The following is a 27,274-nucleotide window of genomic DNA, read 5'->3' as shown; positions in this document are numbered from 1 at the left end:
TGGGGGTGGGCACTTGAAAATACACTTATTGATCCTCTGTATCCTTGGTTCTGTATCCAAGCATTCCAACAACCGCAGGCTGTGTAGTACTGTATTCCGCATTTTATGTGTTTATTGAAAAATAATCCATGTATAAATGGGCCTGCAAAATTAAAACCTGTGTTGTTCAAGAGTTATACATATCTATATCTATCTATCTATCTATCTATCAATCTCCACATACGTATGTACATTGAAGCTACTGGTTCTGTTTCTCAGTAGAACCCTAACTAACACAACCCCGCCAAAAAAAAGAATTCCATTTTTCTCATTAGTAACTTGCATAACATAAATTTCTACTCACCTACTATTATTTTTTTAAATAAATTTATTTATTTTTATTATTGGCTGCATTGGGTCTTCACTGCTGCACGCGGGCTTTCTCTAGTTGCGGTGAGGGGGGCTACTCTTCATTGCGGTGTGGGAGCTTCTCACTGTCGTGGCTTCTCTTGTTGCAGAGCACGGGCTCTAGGCGTGCGGGCTTCAGTAGTTGCAGCATGTGGGCTCAGTAGTTGTGGCGCACGGGCTTAGCTGCTCCGCGGCCATGTGGGATCTTCTCGGACCAGGGCTCGAACCTGTGTCCCCTGCATTGGCAGGCGGATTCTTAACCACTGTGCCACCAGGGAAGCCCCTCACCTACTATTATTATATTTTGAATTTCATTAATAAGAAATGCATGGAAATTTGTTCTCTCTTGTTATGTAAGGGCATAAAGAATATTCTCAATTTTGTCTCAACCCTCAAAGCCCGAAATATTTACTATTTGGCTCTTTACATAAAATGTTTCCTAACTCCTGCACTATGGCGATGAGCCTGTGGTTGACTCTGAACTAGCTAGTTAGTTTGATCGATTGTCTACCTTATTTGAGTGTTTGGCAGAATTATCAGTGGAATCAAATGACAGGGTAACCATACTGTCCAGCACGATTCTCCCTTGGATGGTGTCGGGAAAAGCCAGAGCCGGCTCAAGAGGAAAACCTGTAGGTAATATGATAACTGGCGAGCGGGCTCTGAGCAGAGCAGCGAGGGCTTGTAATGCCCTGGGTCTGGGTTTCCCCCAGCATGAACTTTAAGAACTACTTCCTAGAGTCTGGCTTCTTTTGCCCTGATAAACCCAAGAACATCCTTGATCCTATGGACTTTATGTGTCTATAAGGGAAGCGCTCTGCCTTTTACCCATTGCACACGTCCATACTCTGCAACAGAGGAGAATGCACCACTTTCGTCATTCTGGAAATTCGTACAACTTATGAGAAAGGACAGTATTAGTTAGGGTTCTCCCGAAAAACAGAACCAATGGGATGCTGGTTTTATATACATATGTATTTTAAGGAATTGGTTCATGTGAATACAGAGGCTGGCAAGTCCAAAGTCTGCAGGGTGGGCTGACAGGCTGGAGACTCAGGGAAGAGCTGATGTTGAAGTTCAAGTTTGAAGGCAGTCTAGTCTGCTGCAGAATTTTCTCTTGTTCAGGGGAGGTCCACCTTCTGTTCTACTCAGACCTTCAAGTGATTGAATGCAGCCCACCTACATTATGGAGGGCAATCTGCTGTACTCAAAGTCCACTGATTGAAATGGAAATCTCATCCAAAAACATCCTCATAGGAACATGCAAAATAATGTTTGAACACACATCTGGCATCATGGCCCGGTCAAAGTGACACATAAAATCAACCATCACAGGGAATAATTTAGGTGGTAGGGGGAGTGCTGGTGAGCAGGCCCAGCGCAGTGGTATTCATGTGCAGCAAAACAGAAATCGTCCAAGTGAGTAACTACTATGGATGCTCTAACATCCAAGTGCATACTTGATATGTCTTCCTTTGGCTCTTCTCACCCTCCTAGATTCTCCTGGAACTTCAGAGCCCTGCTCAGGTTCCACCACCTCCAGGAAATCCTCTCAGACATTCCGGTTCAGCTGGCTGCTCTTTGGGTCTCTGAGAGCGCTTCCTGTCTGTCCACACAGTTGGATCCTTCGTTATGTTCTCTTATATTGAATGTTAGTCTTGCCTTCCGGGAACATCCTTATGATCTATACCAACAATAATGACCCAAAGTAATCAGGAAGTTGCAATTATATTCCCTTTCATCTACATTGGGCAATTCACACCCCTGTGACTGTCCATCTCACCAATATGTCAAATCTTTGAAGTACCTACTTTACTAGGATGTTGGAGGATAATATGAGATAATGTTTGTGAAAGTACTTTGTCAACCACAAGGCATGATACAAATAGAAGATTTTTATTACTATGATACTCTGTTTAAGAAGGCAGGAGATGGGAGTAAAATGCTTTTAAATGATTCACATTTTACAAGTTTTATAGTTCTACTTTAAAAGGTTTAACCCTTCGCTCCTCTGGGGAAACTCAGCTCTCAAGAGAAACTTATTTCTTTGAGGGTGATAGATAGTTAAGATTTTCCTGAACTATCCTGATATTCTTCCATTCTGTGTTTTTTGAAAGTACGTTCTTTCTCAGATTTTAAAATTACATTTACTTTCATGGCATGGGTGTCTATTAGATAAATAGATTACCAGGTTCATTATATATCTGAACGTTTAAAGTTAAAGATTCATATTTAAATGTATCTGTGGGGCTTCCCTGGTGGCGCAGTGGTTGAGAATCCGCGTGCCGATGCAGGAGACACGGGTTCGTGCCCTGGTCCGGGAAGATCCCACATGCCGCGGAGCAACTAAGCCCGTGAGCCATGGCCGCTAGGCCTGCGCGTCCAGAGCCTGCGCTCCGCAACGGGAGAGGCCACAACAGTGAGAGGCCCGCATACCACAAAAAAAAAAAAAAAAAAAAAAAAGTAAATGTATCTGTGTTTTCTAATTCATCAATATTTTAAAATAAATGACTTGGAGAAAATAAGAATTTGCCATGAGTGAATAGGACCTGAAAGCCTCCTTGTGATTCTCAAAATATTGCCCCTCTCCTGGTGTCCATCTCTATCTTTAGGAGTGAAGATGAGCCCCCAGAATACTTCTGGAAACAGTATTTTCCAGAAGTATTTTTCATACTTCTAGAAAAATCCCCACCTCTCTGTCTTCCGGGCTTTCAGAGCTCCCGCCATGGTCTACCTCAGAGGTCATCAGGAGTGAGCCATCGTATCCTGTATCCCTATTTGTTTTAGTCACCCAGGAAACCCAAGAGTCCCAGGCAGTCCTCATGTGGACAATTTTCCTCATATGGCTCTGCAAACCCCATCTCACTCACCTTTCCTACTCCGGAGACCCTTCCACTGTGGTCCTTCATCAGCCAAATCGCCTATTTCCTCTTCCTGGAATATTCTCTGCACCTTTTTGCGCCAGCAGAAATCTGCCTCTCCCCTGAGGACACTGCTTCCCTGAAGACCTCTTATGTGGTGGCTGTTATTTACCCATTGCGAGTGTCTCTGGGCCTAGAAGCGGGGTGGATGCTTGCTTGTCATTGGTGGTCTCCCTCCATCTCCTTGAAAATCCCAGGTTTGAAGCTCATGCCCTCACACTATCCCACTTGCTACTCTTTGCGGCAATAATCTATCAGTAACCCCACCTCATTCCTTCAAATTTTTGCACCTGGATCTTTGTTACTCCCTGTGGAATTAAAACTGCTGTGGTGTGTGTGTGTGTGTGTGTATGTGTGTGTGTGTGTGTAACTTTTACATCCTCTGGTACCCTAGCCTCTCAGCGGTTAGACTTGCTCGAACATGAGCATGTTCTGCAACCCACCCGGCCATGCCCCTGAAAGTCATGCTCTACGATTGTCAATAACCACACCTCTTCCATCATCCCAATTATAAGCATCTTACTCTCTAGCTTCTCCCTCAGATGTTTCTAGTACTTCAAATTTTAACAGCTCTTTAGTCTCCCTGGAATCAGTAATCCATGAATCCTACCACTGTTCTATCGTCCCTCACGTCCCCACCTTCAGTCCTTCCCTTTTCATTGAGCTTAGATTTCATGATCCAGCTCTCTACCTACCCTGTGCCAATGCCCACACAGCTGAACTTGACTGGAGAAAACCTCACGACTGTGCTGACCGGCCTCACTTTAAATACAAAACAATGAACCTCAAGTAGACAGACCCTGGGTACCACCTAGCCACCCTATGGCATTTCCCTATCAGATCACTCTCCCTCCCGCTAAAAGGACCATCTTCCATCTTCTCATTTCTCTTCAGCCCTCCAGCACTTGCTTCTCCATTCTTATTCTCAGCTTATTTCACTGACAGGAAAATCAATCAGGAGAGAACGTCTACACCTTTTCACTGCTGCATATACCCACCCATAGCATCTATGACTGTCTTTTATCTACCTGTGTTCTGTTTGTATGAACCAGCACACTAAGCTCCTTTCCAAAGATAACCCTCCACTAATGCAATAGAGCCTTTGCCTCTGGCCCAGTCAAGAACGTCTCTGATTTGTTCCATTAAAATGTTCCCCTCTCCTGGATCACTACCATCTGCATAAAAATATGGAGTTTCCGTTTCCATCTTAAAAAAAACCAACCTATCTTGACCCCACCCCCGCTCCAGGTAGTGAACCTTTGTCTGCTTCCTTTCTGAGCAAAATGCCTGGAAAGGATTGTCTATTCTTTTTTTTTTTTTAATTTAAATTATTTTATTACAAAAATGTATACAAAATAAACCATAAACACAACAGTTAAAAATAAAATTTAAACAGAATTAAGCCAGTCCATAAAATAGTTCAAATGAAAAAGTAATAATAAAAACCTAATCAGCTTGTTTAAATTATTCATCTTTAGATATATTACGCTTATTTCCTAGACTTAAAACAGTGATCTCCATTCCACTTTAAGTTAGGCTGTGAAAAACCTGTTTGTGTCCACAATCTTGTATGTAAGTAAGATTTTAATTGTCTCTTGATACCATCTCAGAAACCAAGTCTCATTTAAGTAATTTGGTGTTTGGTAAGATTATTTCAGGTAGATTTTGTATTCTGGATTTCCGATTTTGTTAACAAATACGCAAAGACTTTGGTGATCACTTTGCAAGTATTTGTTAATCCTTGAGTTTAAGAATCTGCCTTTTAAAAATAATATTTAATACTTCACAGCCTAATTAACTGTAATGGGTTGTCTATTCTTTTTTTTTTAAGTTTTTTTTTTTTAATGTGGACCATTTTAAAGTCTTTATTGAATTTGTTACAATATTGCTTCTCTTTTATGTTTTGGTTTTTTGGCCACGAGGCATGTGGGATCCTAGCTCCCCGACCAGGGATCGAACCCGCACCCCCTGCACTGGAAGGCAAAGTCCTAACCACTGGACCGCCCGGGAAGTCCCTGGCTTGTCTATTCGTGATGTCTCCAATTCTTCTTCTTTTAGGTCTACTTTAATCACTCCTGTTCATGGGCACCACTCCACTGAAGCTCTTGCCAAGGGCACTCCTTACCCCCAGGTGCCACTCTCATGTTAATTCTCAGCTCTCTTCTGACATGATCTATCAAAACGAGTGGACACAGAGATCACTCCCTTCTTGAAGCACCTGATTTACTTTGGCTTCCAGGCACCCCCTTTGCCTCCCTCACTGGCCCCTCTTCCTAGTGTCCATGCCAATTTCTCTTTCTCCACAGGAACTCTTAACGTTGGGGTGCCCCAGGGCCCAGGGCTTGAACCTCTTTCCAATCTCTGATCACTCTCTGGGTGATCTTACCAGGCTTTAATACCAGCAGTCGACAATAAACTCCCAACTTTACATCTCCAGCGTGGACCTCTCTCCAGAACTTGATGACCCAGCTGCTTCCTCAACATCTCCTCTCAAACATTTAGTGGTCACTGAAATATCACCTGTCCAAAACTGACATGCTTTAAAGACAAAACGTGTACCCAAACCTACTCTCTGCATAGCCTTCCCATCTCAAGAAATGGGGAACGTCATACCTCCGGTCAAAATTAGTGGAGACGACTTAGACTCTTGTCTTTAATTTCTTTTTAAAAATTTTTGGCCACACTGTGAGGCACGTGGGATCTTAGTTCCCTGACCAGGGATCGAGCCTGTGCCCCCTGCACTGGAAGCACAGAGTCTTAACCACTGGACCGCCAGGAAAGTCCCCTCTTATGTTTTTCTTACGCCCCAGAGCCAATCCATCAGCAAATCTTGTCAGCTCTTCCTTCAAAACATATGCAGAATCTGATTCCTCCTCACCATCGCCACCACCTCCAACGTGTTTCTGCTCTTTTGACGCCCAAAGTCGGTTCTCTTCATTGCATCAGCTGGGCTTCCTGTTGTTCTCAGAGGGAAAGCTCCTACCTGACCCAAGATGGTCTGGCTCCTGCTTCTTCTGGGCCCCCTTTGCCGATCTGGCTCGAGCCTTGCTGCACGTTCTGTTCGTCCCTGAATTTGCCCAGCACCCTCCTACCTCAGGGCTCTGCACTTGTTCCCCCAGACCACCCCTGGACGGGGCTCTCTCCATGTGTTGGCAAGTTATCTCCCTGACGAGTCTCTGTGCCAATACAGATGCCTTCTCTGATCAACCTATGTCAAATAGTACCCCCTCTCTAGCACTTTCTTTCCCTTCAACCCCATTTATTATTCCCCCAAAGCAGTTATCAATGTTTGATATGTTGTATAAGTGTCTATACTATTTTTTTATTTGTTATGTACCACTGATTCCTGCTCTAGCTCTAAGAATGGTGCTTGACATCTGTAGACATACATCTGCAGACATACACACACACATACTCACAGAGACATACACACATGCTGTACGCAGACATACATAGTTGTTGAACAAATGTATGCGTGTCTCAAAGGATTAAAATGGCATCAGAAATCTAACATGGAACCTGAAGAAAGAAGTCCCCAGATGAGAAGGTCTGGGCCAGTTTGCCATAGACTCCTCTGTGAATCTCAGGAGCCCACGAATGCTTCTGATTTTGCTCTTGCTCTATGAAGATGGGCCCAGAAAAGAGGGGCCTGGCAAAGGCACCCTGGCAAGTTTACCCTGGGGCCCCTCAACCCTTATATGCGTTGGAATCAATATTTTCATTTCTTCCTCTCCCCCTCCCCTTTTTTTCCCCTGGAAGTTGCCAGCTTTCAATAGGAAATCAAAAGGCATTGTCTAAACGTATGCTCTCTAAGTTTTGGTCTGGACTGGAAACTGCAAGATGTATTTTAGTGGAGGGTGTTTTTTGAGCAATTTAAGGCTAGATTGTAATTTGGTTTGGATTTACAGAAACAGCAGCTCTGTACTTCCAGACAAGGGACAGCAAAGACTTCTGTAGAAATGTAGCCTGAATGAACTGAGCCACAATCTCAGACATTGCCAGCAGGCGTTGACACCAAAAGGGGGTCTGGCACCTGTCCTGCGTGGCCGGCTGCTTTGTTCACTGGCAGGATGTGAAGGACACACTGTCTCTAGGTGTGCTGCAGCATCCTCCCCAGTATCTGACCCACTCGCTTCTGCAAATAACCTCAGGTCTTCTCTAAAACCAGAGCTCAGGGCTTCCCTGGTGGCGCAGTGGTTGAGTCCGCCTGCCGATGCAGGGGACGTGGTTTTGTGCCCCGGTCCGGGAAGATCCCACATGCCGCGGAGCGGCTGGGCCCGTGAGCCATGGCAGCTGAGCCTGCGGGTCCGGAGCCTGTGCTCCGCAACGGGAGAGGCCACAACGGTGAGAGGCCCGCGTACCAAGAAAAAAATAAATAAATAAAAAAATAAATTAAAAAAAAATTAAAAAAAAAATTTTAAAAAAAATTAAAAAATAAAACCAGAGCTCAAAAATTTGTGGGTGTTCTTTCTTCAGACTCCAGAACTTGCAGTTTTCCCATGACCTCTTCAAACTGTGCGTGGGGCGAAGGTGGGAGAGAAACACAGCTTTTCATGCTGTTTTCTGGCTCTCAAAATAAGTTACACAAAAAAGGGAAAGAACAAACTTTAAAATGTTTTTTGAACTGTCACTTGATGATGTGTTCTGTCATCTTCAGAAAATAGATACATGTTACTACCACGTTAGGGAGAAAATAAGTTAAATAAAAATTTCCAGCAGCAAGCCTGAAGGCTATCCTATTGTCACTCAATAATCTGTTTCTGAAAAATCCCAAATGCATTTTAGTAGGCCTGCAAGCTTTCAACTTTCTGGATCACATACCATATGCAGTACAGCCAAAAGAAACAGTCAAAAGGACACATTCTAATTTAGAGACCAAAAAGTAAATCAGTAAATCTTCTATTGTTTTTGAAGGTAAAAAAATGACAGTCTTGCCGCTTCTCCTGAAAACTTATCTATAATTATGCTTCGTGGTGGAAAGAAAATACCATACTTGTTGTGCACAACACTTGAGTTTTTTGTTTTGTTTTGTTTTTTTGCGGTACGCGGGCCTCTCACTGTTGTGGCCTCTCCTGTTGCGGAGCACAGGCTCCAAATGCACAGGCTCAGCGGCCATGGCTCACGGGCCCAGCCGCTCCGCGGCACGTGGGATCCTCCAGACCGGGGCACGAACCCGTGTCCCCTACATCGGCAGGCGGACTCTCAACCACTGCGCCACCAGGGAAGTCCAACACTTGAGTTTTGAAAGCTACTTTTGATTAATTAATTCATATTTTTTATCAGTAGGTCAAGAAGTCTGCTTTTCAGAGCTTGCATCCACATTTATGCAGCAAATCTTGTTTTATAAGACACATCAGGGCTGAGCACAGGGAAATCACCACATACAAACAGTAAGTTTTACAGTGAGGGCTTCATTGGATTAAAATCTTTGGCCTCTTTGTGGGATGGTGGTTCCTCTTGAATTTCTAAGTTCTCTCAAGGCCAAGAGAAAAATCCAGACTCTTTCTACCCCTCAGACTCTTCTTGCATCTGAGAAATCCTGAGGGGTCAGATCTGGTCAGGCTCTCGTGCTTACCCAGAAGGCAGAATTGGATGCCTTTAGCAGGGTCTCCAAAGGCAACATCGTTGTCATGAGAACAGACCTGTGAGTGTCCACTGAGTTCAATCAGCAAAGGAGAGGGAGAAAATGACAGAACTGAGATTCCATGAGTGACTATGACCTCCTAGGTGCTGAAAGGTGCTTTATCTATATTATTTAATCAAATAAGTCTCATTTAAGACAAACGAGTAAGCCATGTAATATTTATAGCCGCACAAAGTCTCAGAATGTTTACACATGACTTCAGGGTTTCTTCTCTTTCGACTTTAAACTGTACGCCTGAAGTTTACAGAAATTGTTTACATGTGATGCTTCTATTTTCTTTGTTTTAACAACTGTGTGTGGCTTGTATCTCATCTCTCTTTCTCTATAAGAATTCATCAAGTATACAGGCATACCTTGTTTCATTGTGCTTTGCAGGTATCGTGTTTTTTTACAAACTGAAGGTTTGTGGCAACCCCGCTTCAAGCAAGTCTATCCACACCAATTTTTTCTTCCAATAGCATCGACTCACTTTGTGTCTGTGTGTCACATTTTGGTGATTTTCACAATATGTAAAACTTTTTCATTATTATTATATGTTATGAGTGATCTCTGATCAGTGATCTTTGGTGTTACTACTATGACTTGCTGAAGGCTCAGAAGATGGTTAGCATTTTTTTAGCAACATTTAATTAAGGTATATACATTGACTTTTTAGACATATGCTGTTGCACACTTAATAGACTACAGTATAGTGTAAATATAACTTTTACATACACTGGGAAACCAAAATATTTGTGTGACTTGCTTTATCGAGATATTTGCTTTCTCTGGTGGTCTAGAACCAAGCCCACAATATCTCCAAGGTATGTCTGTATTCATTAGAAAGTCTTTACCTAATACTAGGTAACTAATATTAATTAACAAAATCCTAATTAATAGGGGTGGTATATCTCAAAAGAGACACTTCCCCTTGGTTAATATTTCACATGTACTTTAACAGTAGGAAGATACTATCTAAAAAAGCAACTCTAAATAAGGATGTTAACTAACCCCTTGAAAAATACCTCAATACTCCACTGCGAACAAACCTTGCACGTAAAATGTAAAAATCCTCTGTGTTGCATTTGGAATCTGATAAATATTTATTATCAATGTTGTTTGCTTTTAATCTATTCAGGATATCATTTCTCCAGCTTCTTAGTAGTTAAACAAAAATGGCATTTACATTACAATATTGCTTGCCAACAATCTCATTTTCTGGTTTAGTCAGCAGCCTTTCATGCTTGATTAGTCTTTAATTATACAAATACCTACATATTAAAAAAAGTTTTCTTTTTTCCATACTTTGAGCGTGTAATTATTTTCTCTTGCATGCAATAACCTTTAATTTTAGGATTAAGCAACTGACTCTTTTTAGTATGGATGGGCCTTTTCAAGTGTTAAAGCAAATTTAGTTATTGTATTATGAGAAAAATTAACTTTGGGAAACCTCTCTTCAGTGCATTTGACAGTACTCTGGTCAGCTGTTATAGAAAGTACTGGGTATATCGAAAGATAAAGCAAGATTTCATTCCTGCAGTTTTTTTCCCTGTTTCTCTGTGTCTCTTTGCTCTAGGAATGAGATAATTTAAGCAGTTAAAGCCTGCAATATGCCCATTTTCCCATTTCCATAAATTAGGGCTGAGAGAGGATGTTTTACATAAAAATATTTTAATACAAAAGCTTTTTGAAGTTCTAGTGGGGAAAACAAGAAAGTGCAATCTTTTATAATCAAAGATTTTTCTCCACAGAATGTTTAAAAATATACGAGTATCTCGTTGGGTTAGATGCTGTCTCTCTCTACACGCCATGCCTAATACTTGGGGCCAATGAGAAGGCCAAACATCATTGAGACTTAGAAGTGGTACCTCCCTTTCTAAAACCAAACAGCATAGATGGGGAAAATCCTTTCTATACTGCTTGACACATTGCTGGACACTTACTCCATATCAGATTCCCTCTCTCTCTCCTCTCATACTAAACCCAGGAAAAAATCATCCATTTCCTTATGGGAGTCATCTCCACGAGTAAACCAATCTGAGAACTTCATGGCGTTCAAATAGCCACATTAAATATGGACCATGTTCTAGGTTCCGTGATAGGCATGAAGGATACAGAGGTGAATAAGATGCACAGATGCATTAAACCAAGCCTAACGCAGTTCGACTTTAGTCTGTGTCTGGCAGTCCAGTGGTTAAGACTCCGCGTTTCCAGTTCAAGGGGCACAGGTTCGATCGCTGGTTGGGGAACTAAGATCCTGCGTGCTGCACAGCATGGCCAAAAATATAAAATAAAATACAGGGGCAGAGAAGGCTGTTTTAAATAGAAAATTCAAATAAAGAATAAACCACTATTGGTTAAAATCTAATAAAAAAAATAAAGCACGGCCAAGAAGATATTTTAACTTTCCTCCATCATTTATTCCAAGGTTTAACTCAGCTGGTGATGAAAGCATCTTCCTCTCATACCCAGTTTTTACACAGAAGTACATTTCCTTTCATCCTTTTCTCAGTGCTGAACACAGAATCTCAGAGTTGGACAGGACCATCAAGCTCACGTACTGAAACGCAATGCTCTTCTCATTCCTGATTCCTTGTATTTAATCTATAATTTTTTTCTCTCTGGAGAATGTTTATAATGATGTGCTTGAAAAGGTCCTTTTCCATTTATTAGGTTATGCATTCAGTGGGACTTTCAAAGAGATGACGTCCTTCAAATCTGAGAAATTTTCTTGAGGTTTTTTTTTTTTTTTGTATTTCTTTTTTTTTTTTTTTTTTTTTCTGTTCTGTTGGTTAGAAGTTGGACCTCCTATTCTCCCCCTGCTATATTCCCTCCCTGTTTTACTTACTTGTTCTTTCTTTTTTTTCCCACTTCTTTGTCCTGTTCTTCATTCTGAGAGATTTTATTTTTGAAACCTTCTACTGAACTTTAAAATTTCTGCTATAATTACTTTAACTAAATGTTCTTTGAATTGTTTTCTCAATGCTCCTTGTGTGTAGCACCTATTCTGTGTTTTGTAGATGCACCGTCTTCTCTATGAATATTCTCTAGGATACGAATTTTGAAGTTTTTATATAGTTCTTCTCCTTCCTGTGTTGTCTCTATTTTCTATGAATTCCTTATCCCCCCAGTCTGTTTTGGTTTGGTTTCTGAGTTCAGACAAAGGCATTTCTGAAATATTGAGTCATTCTTTGTTGTCTTTTCATATATAAGAATAAGGCAGGGACCTGGCTATGTTTTTGGAGATATTGATAACTGAGTCTTCGCTCTCTGATTAGCTATGTAGTTTCTCCCGAGAAGAATCCACCAGTTACCGGGGGTGGGAGGGAGTGACGTAGGGAGATGGTGAGATGCCTGCACATTTGAACACCTGTGTATAGATCTGAGTGGCCCAATGAGGCCAAGTCTCATTATCCAGGATGTAACTTTCCCTTGATGCCCTGCTCATCAGTAAGGACTCCACCCCAGCGTACAGCCATGTCTGTGTCTCCACGTCTAAACTGGCTCATTCAGTTTCTCACGCATTAAACTGCTGGAGAGATAGCTGCCTGTCTCCTTGAATTGGGGAGGGAGCTGAGGATCTCAGTGTCATCATAGTCATTAACCAACCCCTCTGTTTTCCCCAACATGCTCTTCCACCCTCATCTTTCACAACAGCTGGTGTCTCCAACCCCCAAGACTTTTGAGGGCTCCAGAGCTGCCTTGCTTCTTTCTCATCGTGTCTCTCGCAGGCCCTTGGTATTTGGCTTTCTCTGTTTAGTTAACTCCTCCTCCTGCGTTTCCAAAAGTTTGTTGACACTGCTTGTCCACTGTTGTCTTTTCTCCACTTCTCTTTGCCCTTATAGATTTATACGATTAAAACATTTCTTCCCTTGGTATCACTGTAGTGGGGTTTCAGGAGAATATAGAGATAAATGTACTCCATGTATTTAATCTACCCCAATTGAAGAGGAAGTCCTCTCATTTTTTTCTTTTTGAGAATTGGAAAGAACTTTTCTGTTTTTGGTTATCTAGTACATTTTCTAGTCTTTATAACCCCTCAGATATTAACAACTATCTTCAGTTACTTAATCTTTCAGTTGAAAGATATTGTGTCTTAACCCATCAACCCCTTTTCTGTGTACTGCCCCTGAGCCTTAACTAATCTATCTTGTTCTAATACATTGTTCACGATTCTATAGAGCAGGCGTTCGCAAACTTTGCTGATCATCAAAGTCTCTGGCTCTACCCCACAAGACTCTGATTTTGTAGTTCTTAGGTTGGGTGAGGGTAATCTCCATTACTAAAGAATCCCTGGGTGATTAAAACTTTTTTCTTTAATTTTTTCTCATGGAAAAATTTAAACAATATAAAAGAAGACATAATAGTATAATTAACTCCCATGGACACATCACCCAGCTTGAATAATGACCAACTCATAGTCAGTCTTCTTTCATCTATACCCACCCAACACCACCACCCATATATTAGTTTTGCTCCCATATCCTTTTAGAAGAAATCCCAGACATCCTATTATTTCATTTGTAAGTATTTCAGTATGTATCTTCAAAAGACATTCTTAAGAATATGACTACATACCACCATCACACCTAAAAATATTAAATATTAAAAATAATTCCTTAACATCATTAGATTTCCAGTCAGTGGTCACATTTCCAATTGTCTCATAAATGTCATTCTTTTTGCTTTTAACAATTTGCTTGAATTGTAATCTAAACAAAGTTCACATAATAAAATTGGTTTCTGTGTCTTTTGATCTACAGGTTCAATCCTCCGGACCTTCCTCCCTCCCTCCCTCTCTCCCTCTCTCCCTCTCTCTCTCTCTCTCTCTCTCTCTCTTTCTTACTATTTATTTGTTGAAGAAATCTCCCCATGGGCTTTTGATGTGTGGCCAATCTGGGAATCAGGACTCCTCTGAAGCACCCTCAGGAGCCACCCAGAAGGACAAAGTCTGGAGCAATCAGTGCTCTGGACCCCTCACCTTTATGAAACCCGTACCCCTCCTTCTCCATGTCACCTGCAAACCGCTTAATAACATTGCATTTTTGGCTCTTGTTCACCTTGAGATTTTTTAAAAAATCATTAGTTCTCCTTTCACATGTGTGCATGATTTCTTTTCCTTTCCTTACAATATATGTGTTTATCCTTCTTGAGCATCATCTTTTTGGGGGATGGGGAGCCTCTCTGTTCTAAATTATAGTTCTGCAAGCATGGCGCTGGGCACCTCAGCCAGGATCCAAGAACGATCCCATTAGGTTGTTCCAAATCATTTGGAGGAAGGTGTCTCCTATGGTCCTTCATCCAGGGATTTTCTTGTCTCATGTAGGATCACATTTTGAAAACTTATCAGTTAAGTTGTCAAGTAGCAAGAAGACAATATATTCATAAGAACTACTAGTTCCATGTTCTCAGTAAATTAAGAAGACATCCAAATGTCTTGGCATTTGTGGCGTGTGGTGGAGTAAAATCGGGGGGGAGGCAGCTTGGGTAAACGCTGGAGGTGGCTTAGTGAGCATGACTTGGGATAAGTTGTCCAAATAACTTACTGTCCCAAATAGGACCGTTCTGAGAATGGAATGGTTGCTATCAGTAACTGCACTGGACAGACAGACTGACGCAGAAATTCTCCTGGTTAAAATGGCACGTGTGGTCCCCCAGGTTGGAGCCAGACAGACTCAAATCCCAGCTCCATCTCTGACAAGTTCCCAGCTTCTCTGAGTCTCGGTTTCCTTATGCCTGTAAGTGATTGCCAGGCAAAGTAGGAAAACACATACAAAACACCTAGCACGGGCTTCCCTGGTGGCGCAGTGGTTGAGAGTCCGCCTGCCGATGCAGGAGACACGGGTTCGTGCCCCGGTCCGGGAAGATCCCACATGCCGCGGAGCAACTAAGCCCGTGAGCCATGGCCGCTGGGCCTGCGCGTCCGGAGCCTGTGCTCCGCAACGGGAGAGGCCACAACAGTGAGAGGCCCGCGTACCGCAAAAAAAAACAAAAACAAAAAAACACCTAGCACTGCACCTTGAGCGTGTTGAACGCTCAACGGTGTTTTTATTTTGTAAATCAGGTCATCATTTTTCTACTGGCAGATTCCGCACGTATTTGTCCACTCTACCAGCGGGGCTGGGGGCAGCCAGAGTGTGTCACGTGACCGTCTCCGGTATCCAGCGCTGCGGGCCTGACGTGCACCCACAGTGGGAGATCCACTTTCTCTGTCCTTGGTCTGTCTGCTTTGTAATACTTCCGTGCTTTGAAAAATATGATTTACCTCACAGATCAGTCAGATCTATAAAATATTAAGAAGGACGTGGAGCTCTACAGCCCACGATTCCTCCGACCAGGGCCCCGTGGACCCGGCTCCTGGCCTGCTGCTCCCGGGCCTCCTCCTCTGCCTATTATATTCTGAATATCAAGAACCATCATGCATTGTTGACATGATGGGGCAAAGGAAACAAAAGATTAATTAGAAAATGGTCCTTGCTTTGCTCCTCCCAAATGAAAGAAGCCGATTTCAAGCAGTCTAAATGAAGCCTGCATTTCCCAAAGGCCATTGAGAAGATAGTGCAAAGAAAAACAGGGTGCAGACAATTGCAAAGGAATCACAGTCATAATAAAATCTATTTATTTATGGCCCTTACTCTATGTGCCAGGCATTGTCCTAAATATAAAAATAAATAGGTAACATTTCTTTCATTAGGAATTGTTATCTTCATCGAGTCATTCTGCAAATAAATTTAAGATAGCCAGGTCACAGGCACTTACAGATTTGTGAAACGGGTAACTGTTAAACGAGAAATCATCGCTTACCACAATTATTGACAGTCCTGGGATGTACGAAGGTGTGAGACTTAGTGTCTGTTCTTAAGGGGCTTATAATTCAAGCCAGATAACACATTTGTCCATTAAAAAAAAGAAAAAAAAAAACCCAAACGACTGAAATTGCACAGGCTAAGTGCCCATCATGTGAGTTCAGAGAACAGAGCAAGTATTGAGCGCTGGGCAAGGATGGGCGCCTCGGGGAAGGCGTGGCAGGTGATGGGAACCAGGAGGGACCCGGTGAGAAGAGTGGGCGCACCAGGCACTGGAAGAGGCTGAGGCCAGTGCAGGGAGGAGGGAGATGGGTGAAGAGGAGACACAGCACCCAGGCTGAGAAGACCAAGAGGGCCTTGAGCACGAGGGTGATGTGAGCAGAGGGTTCTTTTAGGGAGGTTCGCTTGCTGGTGCTTTGCAGAGTGGACTGGATCAGGGAGAAACCAGAATCATGAAGACCAGATCAGGGAAAAGGTGGGGGGGGGGGCAGACCAGGTGGGAGAATGGAGGAAAGTTCCAGGCCCCTCGGACGTGGCGCTCTACAGCCCACGATTCCTCCGACCAGGGCCCCGTGGACCCGGCTCCTGGCCTGCCGCTCCCGGGGAACGAGGTTTTTTCCCGGGGTAAACCCTCCAGGAACCGCAATCAGTCAGTTCATCAGGGCGGGGCCCCGAGCTTCCTTCCAACCATTTTCTCCCTTCTTCTTTCCCTTTCTCTTTAGAATTCTCTCTCCATTTTGGATGGGATAACTCAGTCAGCTTTTAATACATTATTCTGTTTCTCAGTTTAATCGACGTGTTAAACTCTTCATTTTTTTTTTTTTTTTTTTTTTTTTTTTTTTTTTTTTTTTTTTTTTTTTTGCGGTATGCGGGCCTCTCACTGTTGCGGCCTCTCCCATCGCGGAGCACAGGCTCCGGACGCACAGGCCCAGCGGCCACGGCCCACGGGCCCAGCCGCTCCGCGGCACGCGGGATCCCCCCGGACCAGGGCACGAACCCGCGTCTCCCGCATCGGCAGGCGGACTCCCAACCACCGCGCCACCAGGGAAGCCCTAAACTCTTCATTTGATGTGTGTTTTCAGCCGCCCGGGTAGTGGTATAATGCTGAATCTTGAATTCCCCTGCAACGTGTGTGTGTGTGTGGTGCAGCCGGGGGGGAATCGGGGGGTTGGCATTAGTGTTTTGGTCTTTTTAGACTGTTGGGGAGGACGTTTAGCATTTAGGAGCTCATCCGAGTATGTTGGGATGCTGATAAATCTGCTTCCCGAGCTATTATACGTCTAAGAATTCCCACCTCTGTCCCCCTGCAGAGCTAGGTCTTTCAAAGAAGTGTTTTTCAAATTCTTCTGACCTTGCACCATAATAAGAAATACTTTTAACAACCCAAGTCAACACATACATACATACATACAAATAATATATATGCGAATAAATCTCTCTCTTCTCTCTATATATCTCTGTATGTAACTCTATGTATGTCTATATGTATATAATTTAAACAGAAGCCCCCCCCCCTTTTTTTTCTTTACAAAATTCTGGTTAAAAACTACTAAACCCATATAATAATCATTCAAAATATGCTTATTATATCCTTCCCCAATCTGGGCATGTGGCCCCACCCAAATCTTCATTAGGAACCATAGAAAGGTCCAGAAGATGCAGCCTCTTGAGTGCCAAGGCCACCTTGTCTTCTATGACTGCCTACCTCCCTCATTTACAAAATGTACCAGATTCATTCCTGGTGGAATGGAGAAAGGATTGGGGGCCTTTTCAGACTGGAGATAAAAGCGTATAAAGAACCTAGTCCAGGAATGAATAACTGGTATTTGAGCAACCCACCATAAGGTCAAAGAGGAAGGTCTTACTGCTAACTATTGACTGGGGAGAAGGCCTCCTCCTCCTGTTCCTTCCCAGTCACCTCTGTTTTAGGATGATTTCCCCTAGGTAGGCTGATCTAGCTCCTTGATCAAGCAGAACTGGTTGGAGAGGAGGTCCTACATTGCTCCTAACCTTCGATCATTTCCATGGAATGTCTAGACTGGGGTGTGCTTTAGGGCCCCTTCTTTGTATTGCTGATAGGGAGATGGGTTTCGTAAGCACTGCACGAGTCACAGCTCAGTGTCAGGGCTAGACATTGGAAAGAATCTGGACTCTCTGATACATTTTCTTAAAAAAAAGTTGTATATTCCATCCCCGCCCAGAACACACGGCATGGGGTAAAGTGGTGTTTATTTAAAAATTAGAATACCAGGACCATACCCTCCTGGGAACAACTAGCTCTTACAGGCTGGGTTTCTTCCTCCTCTGTTGTGACACTTTAGATTATTTCAATCCACTGTCTGAGTCATAGAGGCAGGTTGGCAAGGAGATTTTTCTAAAGGTTTTTTTCTCCTGGCTTAGAGCCAAAGGTTTTGTCCTCTGACCTTTTGATTCCCATTCTGCATCTAATCCATGTCAGGTCACCACAAGTAAAACTAAAAGGAGGTTAAGTGGAAAAACCAAAAGCCAAAATCCCAGCAAGCACAAAGCCCCAAGCCCGCGGGCTCAGTTTTAGAAAGAAGCTCATCATTCTTGAAACAGTGGGATCGCTGGGGTAAAAGACTAGTTCTCGTTTACCCTACCCCCACCCCCATTTGTTTGGTGCCTGATTTGTTTCTAGTTGCAGCAGGGAGGTCAGAGCAAGCCAGGAAAATGAATGGAATCAGCCTCCTGCCAGGCAGCCTGGAGCGGGCGGGTGTCACGGATCAGCATAAAGCCGGCTCCCTTTCCTGGGCCGGGGCCGATGTAACTCACTGGAGTGGCAAATTACATCAGACCTACAGCTGTAACCCGACATTATGATTAATTTGATCAGTAATTTCTCCTGTTTTTCATTTTAATCGGTGTGACTATTCTGCTGTAGCAGGTCTTTCAGATCTAATTAAGATAAATTTCCAAGTAAAAGACTTGGCAGACTTTCCGAGTCAAATCCAGGCATCAAGTGTGAAGACCTGCCGTCCCAGTCAATCACCTCTGGGGAGGGCCGGGCGGCATCCAGCCATCACCCATTCACACTTAAGCAAATTCATAATCTCCAGCAGTGCTTCGTCATTCTCTCAAAACGTCCCAGGCAGAGAAGGAAGGAAAGGAAAGCCCCAGGCAATGTCATTTCTCCCTCTGTGCTCACACCCCACCGACTTGCCCAGACTACATGGGTGACCCTGTAAGTGGACCCTTGACTGAGTCCCTGAGTTGGTGCTTCTGAAAAAGGTTTTAAATATATATGTGCATATGTATGTACCAAAGAAACGCAGAGCTGTCTACACACAAATATGGAACACGCATACATATAACTCCGAAGATTTAAAGTCTACAGGGTCTTCCCTGGCGGTGCAGTGGTTGAGACCCCTCACTCCCACCGCAGGGGGCGTGCGTTCAATCCCTGGCCGGGGAACTCAGATCTGGCATGCTGCGCGCAGTGCGGCCAAAAAGAAAAACAAAACAAAAACAAGATTTAAAGTCCACATACGCGCATAGAGTCGAATGCAAGCCCACGGCCAGCCATGTGTTGGATGCACATCGGCAGGGTTTAAGGGTGTATCTTCCCAATTTGTTTTCTTTTACGTCAACCCATGCATTCATGTATGCGTCCTAAGGCTAGTGGCTGATATTTGTACAAGTCCAGGCAGGTCTCTGTTCTTTGAAGACGAAGATGTTAATGAGCAGGACCTGCCTGTTCGATCAGGCAGACGTTGGGGCTGGTGTCAAGGACGTGCCTGAGTTACTGGAAATACGAGATGACGCTACAGGAAATATGAAACGACAGGCAAGAACTTCAGAAGGCTGGATGTTTTCGAAGACTTATCTCGCGTTTACAAAGAAAACGCTGCCTCACCATGAGGGCACAGCTCCCAATTATCATAAAGCAAATTCTCCATTCTAACAGGAATGGCCATCTCAGAAAACAAACGTGGCTGTGGAGTGAAGATGCTGAATTGGAACGTCATTTTGTACACGTTCCCACACCCCTGATTAACAGCATCGAGAAGTTTTACAAGCTGCACTATAGGACTTTTCACCAGCAACTACATTCTGACTCTGTATCTGAATGATTTTTGCCACCTGTTTTGCACGTAGCTTGGCTTTTGCTCTTGAAAAAGTGTATTGTAATGATGATGGAAGAGGAGACTCCCTCCCCCTCTTCTGAGGCAGACAGTCTCAAGGGCACTTTCATGGCTGCGTGGAAGACGGTGGCAGGAAAGTAGGTAGCTGTGATCTTTGTATCTGGTTATGTAGCAAGGCGATCTAGGGTCTAAAAACCGGAATAAGACCTTCTGACTTCTCACAGAGATTCTGTCGGCTATCTCAGCTCTAAGGTAGTTAGTGGTCACAGACCACTTTCATCTCTTCGTACTTGAGTTTCAATTTGGTGGAAATGCTTTCAACAAAACTAGTGTATTTACTAAATAAAGAGCAGATGTGGCTGAGTCCTCACCCCTAACCTCAGAGTTACTGGTTCTTGAGCCATGTAAGATCAAGACTGAGATCAGGAAGAAAGACCAAGACAAGAAAGTAAGAGTCTTTCTGCCACCAGGCCCTCTACCTCCATCTTCATCTGCAAGGAGAGAAATCATGATGCGATTTAAGTGAGATCTCTTCTGAAAGATGGACATGCCACAGTGAGAAAAAGACTACAAAGAGGCAGATTCGCACAGTGGACAAGGTTTTAGGTCAGGTAGACCTCGGTTTGAATCTTGCCTCTCATAGGTCCTTCGCCCTAACTTCCTCATCTGTGAAATGGCGCTAGTGGGGCCTCAAAAGTTCACGGAGTAGAGCTTTGCTACTCAAGATATGGGCGAGGGACCCGCAGCACCAGCATCACCTGGGAGCTGGCTGGAAATGCAGACTCCGGGGTGGGCTCTTTGCCCCAGAGCTACCGAATCAGAGTCTACAACTGTCAAGGTCCCAGGGGGATTCATATGTAAGGAAAGCTTGAGCAGTCCTAGTCTAGATTAGCGGAGTCAACACTTTAACAGCAGTTGGAACATCTAGCAGCAAGCTCTCAATCAGCAGCAGTTGTTCTTGTTTGGAGAGAATGTTAAACATTCTGAAAGGATTCTCTATTTTCCCTGTTACAATTTGAGTATCAGATGTGAATCACCAGGTTTGAGATTCTTCTGCAAATACTGGCTAATAACCCAACTTCAGAATTGGGAAGAGGCTCTAGTGGATAACTATATATATATATATATATATATATATATATATACACACACACATATACACACACACACACACACACACATATATATATATATATATATATATATATATATATATACACACACATACAGATATGGTTGTTTTCATTCCATGATGGGCTGTGAATCTGGGGAGGGGCAGGGCAGAAGTGACACAGGTTCATTCTTTTGAGAAATGAAGACCTAGTTTTATTGTATCACAGAAGCAAAGTTCGCACCAACTCATGCAGCCAACAGATCTGGTAAAAAGCATTTTGTATAAACAAGAGGTAGGAATTTGCTCTTTTAGAAATGAACAATTGGGAGCCTATTTATTGACATAAGACCACAGGCAGTTGTCCTGAACCCTGGTTCCAGACTGGAATCTCCTGGGGAACTTAAAAAAAAAAATGCTCTTACCCACACTTCGCCCCACTCAGGTTCAATCAGAATCTCTGGGTGGGACCCAGGCATTGGTATTCTTAAAAAACTCCTCAGGTAAACCCAGTGTGCATCCAATGCAGAGAGCCACTGGCACTGAGTTTGGAAATTGTCTTTTGGGAAAGAAATTAAAGGATGGAACAAAATACAGTGGGTGGTGTGGGCATGGCCCCAGCTATTTGTAGATGGTGTGGCTTGGGTGAGTCCAAAAGAGGGAGGGGGTCAAGCAAGGCAGTGAGATGATGGACCCCTGGGGCCTAGAAAATATCTGGTTATACGGGGTCTTGCTGGTATGAAGACCCCCACTTCATCACTTAAGGAGAGTCGTTAGCAATGAAAATGGTGTGCGGGTTGTACCTTGAAGATGCTTAAAATGAATCCACTGTGATTGTTACATGCAGGGAGCTTGGAAAATACCCCATCTTTGCTTTCTGCCTTTAATGACTTTCTGCCTTGTAGAGGTTGGTTCCAAGGATCATCTGGTTTCGGCCCTCAATTGTTCAAATTCCTTCCATGGGGTGCAGAATACTGCAGGTGATAAGTGCTCCAAAGAATGTTACTTTTTAGAACCTTAGACAAGAGCACAAGATTATTTTCCCTCTGATTTAAAATATAGACATTTCCAAGCCAGCCAGGCTCAGGAGACCTTTCCTTGGGGGAAGTGAGAGGATTTCTCTGAAATCTTATCCTCTCTGAAGCCTTCAACATTGCTTTGCTCTCTTTAAATGCCACATTCATAACCTCCCAGTGCAAAGGACAAAGAGTTCAACAAAGAGCAGCCAGCCTCTGGGAGGGTATGGAGTCCAGCTGAGAAAAAGAAGGAGATCCCTAACTTTACTTCCTTTTTATGTCAGTTAAATATTTTCTGGTGTAGAAAACTAAGTGGTGGCACCAGGCGGATCCCTGTCAAATGACAGTTCAGACAAAATGTATCGGGTTGGAAAGGTTGCATTGATTGGAGCCCAACTGGGCCTTCAGACACTAGTTCCCAGAAGAGAGCTGTCAGCATACAAATGCACCACTGCGCTCATCTGTGGCCCTGCAGGCACCCCCACTGCGTGGCTGACAGCACGGAAGTGCCCTTTCCCGTGGACGGCCACTCCGAGGGGCATCTGAACTTTTGCCACATGGGCTCCTCGTATGCATGAAACAAGAGACTCTGGAACTGGTCTTCTCAATATGGCGCCTTTCTCTATCTTACCTCTGCACTCTCAGGGCCCCAGCACTGGTGTTTGAAGCCAGAATGCCCAATTTACTTCTCAACAGTGGGGGATGAAAGAGAAGGAAAACACCAGTGCCTTGGAGGGTCTTTTTTTTTTTTTTTTTTTCTTTTAAATAGGAAACAGAAAAAGAGCCAGGATAAGAGCTTTATAACTATGACAATGCCCCACAGACAAGGGGTTTGGACAGCCTGGTACCCTAGAGGACTTAGTCCTGGCTATAGATTTTAGACTGACTGGACCTGTTGTTTGGAATCCAACCCCTCTTAAAACACAAGGGTGGAGATGGAGGTTGTCAGGGTATTGGGGAACTCTCCTGACTCCGGGAAATTCCTCAGTCACAAGGCAGGAAGGGTGGAGATGAGGGGAGGGGAGGGCGTGCCCTCTCTCTGGACTATTGATTCCATGGGTTTGCCAGGGGCTATAGGGTCCAGTGGTGCCCTGCTCTCACTTCTCCAGGTCCTGGCATGGGGAGGCATGATTCCAGGTGCAGTGGTGTGTGAACAGGAGAAATGAGGGACAGTGAAGAAGAGGAGAGGAGAGGAAGGACCATCTGAAGGAGAAGGTCTCCAAGACCTCAGCCGCCATGTGGGGCACCCCAGCCAGACCCTCCGTCGTTTTTCTGACTCAATGATTTTGCTTGTTGCCAACTGTAAGGACCATCCTTGGTTGCGGCTTTCCCTGCTCTTACTTTGGTTTTGAGTCTTTCCTTCTCTTCTTTCCCCAATCTTTCTATACTTTCTTGTCTCCACTGTCCAATCCATTGGATTAGATATGTGGATTTTTTTATGATGTTCTAGGTAAGGAAATGCAAGGTTATTTTAGTTGTGCGGATTGTACAATAGAGAAGGAAGCCTTAGAGCAGTGGTTGCTGAAGGCATTTCCCATGGGATATTAATCAGTGTTATATGAAAAAAAAAAAAGGTCCAGTGGCTACATAAGTTTGGGAAATTCTTGGTTAAATAATGTTAACTAGACACCTTTACTAAAGGATGTCTTTTAGCTTTTAGTATTCTAATATTCATCAAGATATACCCAAGAGGCTAGGGTTGTCGTGAGTGGCTCTGAGGAAGGCCAGTTTTGGGGGCGTCTTGGGCTCGCTGAGGGGGCACCTTGGGAACACGGCGGAAGGAGATAATCGCAGCACCAACCTGCTGGCTGCAGAGACTGCAAGTCTGGAAGAGCAGCTGCAAGGATGGGGAGAAGTGATGCTAATGGCAGATAAAGTCCTCCGATGGGAAAGACCTGGTTTCCACCTGCCATCACGGGTGTGGTTTCTTTGGAGTTTCTGACTATCTACTATCTAGATCCATCCGTTCTGTCAGGAGTTTCCCGTTTTGTTCTGTTTCTGTGCTTGGCGGACTACCTTGTTCCCATTCTAGCGCCTAGAATTTTTGGCTCCGATAAACGGACCACTGAGCAACAGCAGTGATTCCATGAAATCTGCAGCGATCTAGCAAAAACTTGACGCAGAGCTGTGGGCTGGTGGAAACGCCTCTTTACACTAAAGGAAGAAAAGCCTAAAATGTACTTCATGACCATGATCATTTCTCTTGCTGCGGTTGCTTGGGTGGGACAGCAAGTCCACAACCTCCTTCTCTCCTACCTGACAGTGACTTTCTTACTCTTGCTTCCTGGACTAAACCAACATGGATTCATTTTGAAGTACATTGGAATGGCCAAAAGAGAGATAAAAAAGCTTCTCAAACAAAAAGAAAAGAAAAATGAATAATGCATCTGCTTTATTCAGTGTGATTAATGGCATATACATTGTCCTTGGGGACAGTGTCTGTTATGTTGTCTGGATATTAAAATGTTACAGATGTAGCTCTTTGCTGTCCCTCTTTCTGCTCTTAGTTAGTAGAAATTCCGACTTGCCAACTAAGGCTTTATGCCCAGTGTCTTCATGGGTGTGTTCTCATCAGCTGGCCTTATATGGACAACTCATTCATCATTACCACCTGTCTTGGTTTTTCTCACCCAGGGTTAACTGAACTCTTACTTTTTTTTTTTTTTTTTGTGGTACGCAGGCCTCTCACTGTCGGGGCCCCTCCCGTTGCGGAGCACAGGCTCCGGACGCGCAGGCTCAGCGGCCATGGCTCACGGGCCCAGCCGCTCCGCGGCACATGGGATCCTCCCGGACCGGGGCACGAACCCGTATCCCCTGCATCGGCAGGCGGACTCTCAACCACTGCGCCACCAGGGAAGCCCCTGAACTCTTACTTTTAAAATAATATAGTGGTGAACTTCATCCTTTAGTACAGTTAACAGTGGCTTGGGATAACTGTTCAAGCTGATCTTTGCTTTAGCTGGATACAAGACTGTGGTCTGTGACTACAGGAAGCTGGTTCCACTGTCTGCTTCCACACTCTGCTTAAACAACTGTCTGGCTTCGTGAATACAGAAACCAAGTCTACCACTTCTGATGAAGAGACCAATTAAGATTCACTCCTCATTCTGTTTCAATACTGTGGGAGAAGAATCCTCGTGGAATAAAATGAACCTAATACCATGGCCTAGTATGAGTTGGCTTCTCCCTTGTGCAGAATTTAGCAATTTGTTGGAAACATTGATCCTTCCTCCTAAATGGGGAATCTGACAGGCTTAGAACTCTTGTTCCTGTGCACTTCAACTTGAAGTTAGTACATACTTAAAGGCTTTTCAGTAGCAGGCTTACACAAGATGGTATTTAGGATTTTTAGCATACTTTTAATTTCAGATTTTCAGCTAACTGAAACTAAAGTACATACATAACAGGTTAAGAGTCATGTCTATGACCTTCGCTCCAAGACCAGCCAATAAAGAACAAAACTCATCCTGTGTTTAGTCAAGATTCATTTCAGTAGAAAATCCTACTAGTTTTTCAAGACCAGAATAAGCCTTTAAAGGTAAGCCTTAAGATTCTTATTTTATGGTAACACTGGCTGCTTTTGGTCCCAATAGATGGAGCAGTTGAAATCTGTAGGAATGAACCTCTGAAGGCTGGAAATGTGACATATGTGGGAACGGTTCTTAAACTGATTAACTAGCTATAATATAGTTTTGTGAATTTATTGCACTGATGCTGTAAAACCTGGACCTTGTGGTATATCTGTTCCTAAATAAGTATTGTTTTCTCCCCTTCAATATTGCTGTAAACAGTGGCACTCATGTAGCATATGTTTGACTTTTCTTTTTTAAGGTTTTCTAATACAAACTACCATAATTTACATGTGTTGCCTCACTGTAAATAAGCTTGTCTTCCTATCTGGATTTTTGTGTGTATGTGTGTTCTACTAATTAACTACTTTTGCAGTTTTAATCCTGTATTATTTCTTCTACTTTGTTTTGTGTAAAAGGGGAAAAATAAAAAAAGCTGGAATCCCAAAAAGTATGGAATCCATTTTCAATAAAATCTCTTTGGACTAGAATTTTGTGGAAGACACTTTGAGAAATGTTGCCTTAGAAAATGCTGGAAGCCAAATAAGAAAAAAAAAAAAAATTTTCACCAACAACCCAAATGAACATTGCAGAGAGGGTAAAATATAAACGGAGGTGCTCCGAGGTCTGACAACGACGCTGAGGAAGCTGTTTCAACTTCCTAACACTCTTATTTCCTTGAATCTGAATGAAGATGATTTTTGCCTCTTCTGGGTTGTTGGGAGGAGAAAATGAGAGGCTGAAGTCCTTAGGGAGTATAAGATACCGTTAAAAAATGCTAATGATTATTAGAACTGTGAACCCATGAGGCCAAATGCATGAAATAATGTATATAAAAATGCACTTTGTAAATTTCAAAACACACTGCAAATATTAGCCAAATAGCATCAGGAGTATCTCTTGAGTCCTACATATGTGTCATGGGTAACGGTGTTTTACATACATAGTTCTTTCTTCCTGCATAATTCAAACCACCTTATCTGTGTTATTTCATAAATAGACTGTAAAGCTGGAACAGACTTAAAGATTATCTACTATAAACTTTCCATGTAATAAGTGACACACCGAGTCCCAGAGATTAGGTGACTTGCCCAAGGTCACACAGCTAGTGAGCAGCAGAGCCAGCGACACCAAGATTCTTCCTGTTCACTCACACACTAAAAAAGCACAACTTCGGGAATTTAGAAGGAAATAGGAGATTTTGGTTCTTATTTATATTGATGAAGAAAGTGAGGTCCTGTGGGTTGAAGTGAGAAGCCTTTAATCTCCACACATCTCCTAGGCCTTTGTGCAGCCCTGACCTGTACGGCATGGGCTCTACCCTCCCTCTGCTAAGTCTCCCTCCTCGGAAATCCTCCAAACCTCTCTGACCCAACAAAACTCACGTGTCATTATTAGCCGCATTCTAGCTTGTAAGGGGTTTCATGTAGCGAACCGGGCATACTTTTGTGGTGTACAAGTGCATTATAAATCCCATGACTATTTGCTTTTTGTTCAACTTCAAGTGGGTCTCTTTGTCTCATAGTCCTCCTCGGATTATAATATCTATAGTCAAGGAAGGCAAAGAGGCAGGCAGGATATTGATGTTTTCTGTGGGCCAGCTATTAGGATACTCTCATACAAATCATCTCATTTAATCCTCACATCGACCCTCCAACCAATGAGGAAACTGAGGCTCGGAAGGACGGGTTGACCTCACCTAACTACCCAGCAGAACCAGCATCTGAGCCCAGGTCTG

The 27,274-nt window shown here is 43.4% G+C and overlaps 1 protein-coding gene and 1 pseudogene across 2 annotated transcripts in view; one reads left to right on the top strand and one right to left on the bottom strand.

Annotated features, from left to right (window-relative positions):
- Positions 1-27,274, bottom strand: part of POU6F2 (POU class 6 homeobox 2) — a 488,808-nt gene that overhangs the window by 88,282 nt on the left and 373,252 nt on the right. The window lies entirely within an intron of this gene.
- LOC131762651 (ADP-ribosylation factor-like protein 6-interacting protein 1 pseudogene) lies at positions 23,746-24,381 on the top strand (annotated as a pseudogene).

Source organism: Kogia breviceps, chromosome 9, assembly GCF_026419965.1.
Source record: "Kogia breviceps isolate mKogBre1 chromosome 9, mKogBre1 haplotype 1, whole genome shotgun sequence".
In the NCBI taxonomy this organism is placed as follows: Eukaryota; Metazoa; Chordata; class Mammalia; order Artiodactyla; family Physeteridae; genus Kogia; species Kogia breviceps.
This window is presented reverse-complemented; position numbering and strand designations above follow the sequence as displayed.